The sequence below is a fragment of the Nyctibius grandis genome, chromosome 7 (assembly GCF_013368605.1).
Source record: "Nyctibius grandis isolate bNycGra1 chromosome 7, bNycGra1.pri, whole genome shotgun sequence".
In the NCBI taxonomy this organism is placed as follows: Eukaryota; Metazoa; Chordata; class Aves; order Nyctibiiformes; family Nyctibiidae; genus Nyctibius; species Nyctibius grandis.
Genome location: NC_090664.1, coordinates 740,690 through 746,689, shown reverse-complemented (window position 1 = coordinate 746,689; position 6,000 = coordinate 740,690). Strand labels below are relative to the sequence as shown.

The window sequence follows — 6,000 nt, the reverse complement described above, 5'->3', positions numbered from 1 at the left end:
TGACCTGTGTGTGGATATTTTGATGAGGACCTAAAACTTGCAAATTGCTGGATCCAACTCTAGTGATATATTGAGACAGACATTTAAAAGTTAGAGCTCACTTCCCAACACTGACTCAGTTCTGTTGGACTGACTGTTAAGGAAAATATTTTTTTTTTTTTAAACAACATAATCGTGTTTTCCAGGGTCTCGCAGGTATGCTTCAAAAAACTGGATCCAGCTCAGCTGTGATACAATCTGGCTTTTGACCAAAATCTGGGCTTTACTTTGCCAAAAAAATTGCTGACTAAGCCATGGAAATCTGGCATGGGCTATATGATAACCTGAGCATATATGTATGCAGAGGTCATCCTCACCCTCAGGTAGTCTCTGCAATGCTGCAGTGTTTCTCTGTACTTTGGTACAAGGCTCTGGAGTGACCTCTGACAGAGCAGCATGGAAACGCTCAGAAAGGAAAGACTCGTCAGCAGAGTTCGCTGCAAACATGTGGGTAGACAGTCTCATTAATTTAATATAATCTGGCAAAGAAATTTCTGAGCTTTTTGCAGTCTCTGAAAATAATCCTCTGGCTCCCATACAGAACAGTGGGTCTGGACTATGGCTGGAGGCAGTAAAATGGTGCCAAACACATGTCCTGTGCTGTTTGTGCGGTGTGGGCATTAGTTACTTGTAAGGACAATGAAGTCCCACTGGAAGAAATTGCACGAGAGTAATCTAATGGTGCTCGGGATACTCGACTCAGTGCCTTGCCAGCTCGTGCTTTGCCCGTGGAAATAACCTTTATCTGAATAATAACCCAGGGCAGGAGGGAGCACGAGGTCCTCAGAGGCAGAGCTATCGCTTTTTTATTTCTTGTTGTTACTTCATACTGTTCTCCCTTTGGCTTTCACTCACCTCATGCCTCAAGGCAGAGCTGGGAGTTTCCCAGGAAGGAGCTCTGTACATGTCTGTGTTTTCGCTGAAGAACAGTTACTGCCAGAGGGCTGCTGATTCAGGTGGCCTGTCAGGAAGAATTAAACCAAAAAAGGGGGAGGATGTGCACTGGCAAGTCCTGGAGCTGTGCCAGCTTGGAGAGGTATCTCTGAACGTCAGATCAATCACAGGACACAGCCCCTCAGTCTTCCATTGCTTCTTATCACGTAGAAGCCGGTAATAAATTATCATCTTTTTATTTTTTAAAAATGATGCTTACATCACCCTGCTGTATGAGAACAGAGCACCTCTTTAGCAGCAGCCTTAAGGGACACACTGCAGTTATTAAGACCCCAGCCTAGGGCAAAATACAAGCCTGTGTCTGCCACCTCACTGCCATCTTCACTGACTCCACATCTTAAGCTAAGCACATGCTTGGAGTCATCTTGGATCCACACAAGCTGGTCAGTGCTCTCCAAGGTGGCACGTAGGTGTTTGGCAGTAGTGCTGGTCAGATGATGTGTATTGCCCCTGTATCATCCCTCCTCATTGCTGGCCTTGTTGGGGACAGAGTTCGAGGGCAGGAGGCTCTAGTTCATCTGAAAAGTGGTGTGCACCATGGCTCTGTGGTGCTGGCACTGTGAGTAACTAAGTGGCACTGGGAAAACCATTTTGATTTCTAACCAGAGACAGAAACCCCTACCCATCTCCCACACTCTTTGTAGGGAACGGATATTGCACAACATTTTTTTCAACCCATCACTCCCTATCTGAAGAGTTAATGATTCCATAAATGAAGGTTGTGAAGTTTCCAAGGTCAAAAAGAGAAAATAGGGGAGAATTTGTGCAGGTTTTGTAAGCCTGGGCCTTCCCGGAGCCTGCCCTGCAGTGCTGGTGGTGACGTGACCGACATTGGGGGAGTTCGATTTTGGTTTTATATATATTTGTATATATTTGATTATTTCTATTATTATTGTTATACTCTTTTTCATTATTATAGTTTATTAAAACTGTTTTAACTTTCCAACCCGTCAGTCTCTCTCCCTTTCCCTTTCCCTTGTGAAGGAGGGGAGGAGGGTTAATAGAGAGCATCTGCCACAGGTTTAATAGCTGGCCCAGCCTTAAACTGTGACAACTGCTCACAAGAGTCGTACTGCCCTTCTGCTCCTCAGAAGGCAGCATTGCTTGTGTGTAATGTGCTCCTAGTACACTCCTAGCTGGTTGAGATCTGGCCCAGGTCAGCAGTGATGTACAATCAAAATGCCTTTTAGCCCTTGGCCCTGGACAGCTTCTCCACAGGCAGGGAAGAGGCGCAGTGAGGTGGTAGGGGAAGGGAGAGCGTTTCAGGGGGATGGCATCCTTCACGTGCGAGATGGGCTCGAGAAACAGGAGGGGAAGAGCAGCGAACGGCTGCCAGGCTCTCATGGCAGGCGGGTGGAAGAGGCTGGTGCTGCCCCATGCAGCTGAGGTGAGTGAGCCCAGCTGCGGTGCGACGGGACCTCCCTCTTGTGGCAGCAAATTGCTCCATTTCAGCAGATTTGCTCTCCCGCTTCTGTTTGGTCAGGCGGCAGCGACTGAGGTGAGGGCGGCCCGAGGGTGAGGCCTCGGACCCGGCCGGGCCCGGGAGTTCCCGTCAGCGGATCGGTCAGTTTGCGCGGGCGGGGGCGGCCTCCGCCCGTCGGGGCAAGAGCACAGCCCAGGGACGGTGTGCGCTCGGCGGGGCCCTCAGCCGAGGTGAGGCGGCAGCTGCAGGGATGCCAGGGCCTGGCCCTCGAGGGTAACGGAGACCTCGCCTGTGTGAGGGGTGAACAGGCTGACGGCCTGATCTCCTTGGTGGCACGACTCAAGGATGTGTGGCAGACCAGACATGGTACTGAGTTAAAATATTTCATTTAATAGAAGCCCTTTTTATGCTTGCCATAACCCCCGTGGGTGTTTCTAGAGAGCCGTCTCCACATTTGAAAGCAGCACTACATTTCACACCCTAGTGACTCCGCTGGTGCCATACCCATTTTATTTAGAGAAGACGCTCACCGTGCTCACCTCTGGGCTTCATGGGTCTCACGTAGCTGGAGCTATGACCAGGGCTGAGTGATAACTGGCTCTTTAAGGTGGCTGCCAAACTGAAAAACTGAGTAGAAAAAAGGACACTTAGGTTAAATAGAATCTGCATTTTAAACGGAAAGATTTTCTTATTGAAACATTAAAAAAAAACAAACAACCAGAACATCAAAACCCCAAACCAAGGTTTTGCCTTTTTTTTTTTTTTTCTTACCTGAAATATCATTCCATTAAAATGATGTCCTGTTGGGGAATTGAAGGGCCAAACGGGCAGAAGTAAGGATGAAGGGGAGGCACGTCCCTTCCATCGAGTGATGCCCTTGTCTCTGCACAGCTCCCTGGGTCGGACATTAGTTTCTTTTACAAGAGCCAAGTACGGTTTTGCCTTCTGCCTGAATTTTTTCAAGGCTCCAGTTCTCAGATACACCACCACATGGCACTCTGCAGGGGGGACGCCTGTGTCAGTAGCTTCTCTTCAAGCTGGGTGACTTTCCATAGGAGGTGGGAGTGCTTTTGGGAAAACTGGGGAAAATTCTGGTCGAGGATGGCGATGGAAATGTTTTCCAGAAGTCTCATGGGAGAGGACTAATCAGAGCAGATTTATGCTTTCTGTGATTGCCTCTGGATTAGCATCTTTCAGGTTTTCAGCCTCTAGAGAACTTCACGGTGCAGGTCCTCGGCCCCAAAGCCCTCCCCTCCTCTGTCCCTCTGGGTGCTAAGATGGTGATTGCTGGATGGGAGGTAGATGTCCAGGGGAGATGGATGCTAAACATTTCCTAGCATGCTAATCAGCCAGTGGCCAAAGGATTTCACACTTCAGCCTCATCTCAATGGTGACCAAAGGCAGTGTGCCAGCTCTGGCTGTAGCCACCACCCCAGCTTCACTAGGGCACCCCTGGGGCTGGCACCAGCAGAAATAACCTGTGCTGGGACAGGTGCAGTACTCAGGGATAATTTCCTTAGGGTGCACAGCGAACGGAGTCCATGAGGAGTTTTTGCCTCCTGTTTTTTCTCCTCTCTGGTTGCTGTTATCTTTCCCATTTTTTCTTTTCCACCCCTCCAGATAGGGTCCAGCAAGCTGGTGACATGCCCCAGGGTGGCTGTAGCAGAGTCTGGTTCTCCCCCTTCTGTTGTGTTAAATCAAGAGAAATATGGTGTGTATTAAAACCTGAAACCTTTATCTTCTGCTCTCTTAGGTAGAATTAGAGCTGCAGCCTCAAAAAGCAGAAAGGAAGTGAAGAAAGCAAGAGAGGGTTTTATGGGCTTAAGCATTCCTCATATCCTAGATTACATACATACTGACATGCCAGGCCTTTTGTAATGTTAGTTTCATGTTGTGTAAGTCCTTAATAGAAGGCTTCCTATATTCTGTCTCTCTTTTTAAGGACTATTACTAAACATCTTGCTATTGAAGGGTATGTTTTCTTTCTTTTTTCTTTTTTTGTGTCCCCTGTGTTTAACAGAATAGATGTGGGGTTGGAATTCCCACTTGGTAACAAAAACAGATTAGAAAAATCTATTAGGAGTATTACCCTGAGGAATTTCACAGTCGCTTATCACAAATATCGTTAGGAAAAGCCCCAAACTCCTGGGAGAGGGGCTGGAAGGAAATAAACTCATTATTTCCCAGCAGGGTGAGATGACGAGGCATTCACAACAGCTGAGCTCTGCAAGTCGGGCAGTCTGTGCAGAAGAGCTGAGACTACGATCTGAGGTCAGTAATTCAACATAATAATAGAGAAGTATTTAGATATGGAGCTGAAGTTATGCGAGTGCGTCGGGATTTATTTTCAAGCAGTTAAGTAATCCAACTGACTTCAGCCGTGCTATGTGAACGCTTTATGTTAGGCATAGTTTCAGAAACCTGGTGAGTCTGGGTCTCTTATGGCAACCAAGGCATGAAACAATACCCTGTTGGTTTCTGGTGTAATTCTACTGATGCTGGAAAGATCTGTTTTAGAGGTACCTGGAGTCCTTGTTGGTCTGAGGAAAAACTTCTGAGCTGTCTCTCTAAATTGTTTTAATTTGTTTTCATGATGTTTCTTCCCTTAAATGTACCACCAATGCATGTTATTATCAAATCTTAAGGCAACAGGCCAGCATGTCTTGAGAAAATCTTGTTAGATTGTCGTTCATAGCAAAACTTTCCCCAGGTTCAGTGGAAACTTTTGCCTTTTTGTCTCATGAACAAATTAAATACATAAGTGGCAAAGGAAGAAAATCCTCAAAAGTTATGTGCTTTTGAAGTGTTAGTTGTTTTCATGCTTATTATTTAAAATGACTGTGTGTTATTAAATACTGACTGAGAAAAGTGTAATGATAGATAAAAGCCTATCCTTTACCAGTCCAGGGTGTGTTGCTGATATAATTGGCTTATGAAAAGTTATTGCTTTTATCTGGATTTTATTTGAAGTCACTGAGTATCTTCTGATGCATTTATTCCCTTTAGATGATTTGTGAGAAAGCTCCCTTTGTTTAGAGATGTGAGAATTTATTCCTATTATTAATTTGTGTGAGTACACATATATATGTGACTGTATGTGTGTGTATACACATGTGTATATATATATATATATCTTCTTTTGTTCAAAGTATCCCAGAGTCAGTAAGTTCTGGTAGGACTGGGTGCTCTGAAACTTCATGTCCAGCATTAAGTGTATAATGTAAAACATATCTGCATGTTTCTTCTACCATATGACCAGGACCGTAGCACATTCATATTCTTTCACACTTACAAGTATTTATGTTGACTTCATCTTCTGGAGGATTCAGGTTTTGAGGTGGGTAAATCCAGTTTAAGACTAAAACTGAGCTGGTATGGATGAGGTTTTCAGTATTGCAATGAAACTGGATTTTTTTTTGTGAAACTTTGAAACAAAAATTGAATGCAGGTGTGTCCAAGCAACGTTTTCCATCATCTTGGGCTGAGTTACCAGCTAGGACAAATCATGATGTTCCAGCAGCTGAAGCAGGCTGGGGTTGGGCTGGCAAAACTTCTGTTTCTGGCAAATACCTAAGAAATGTAGT

General features: G+C 45.5%; 1 protein-coding gene across 1 annotated transcript in view; it reads left to right on the top strand.

The window, feature by feature from the left end:
• Positions 1–4,609: 4,609 nt before the first annotated feature.
• MYRIP (myosin VIIA and Rab interacting protein) overlaps positions 4,610–6,000 on the top strand; it is a 262,226-nt gene continuing 260,835 nt past the window's right edge. Inside the window, exon 1 of the mRNA XM_068404757.1 lies at positions 4,610–4,687. The gene's annotated coding sequence lies outside the window, so the exon portion shown is untranslated. The remainder of the gene's footprint in view (positions 4,688–6,000) is intronic.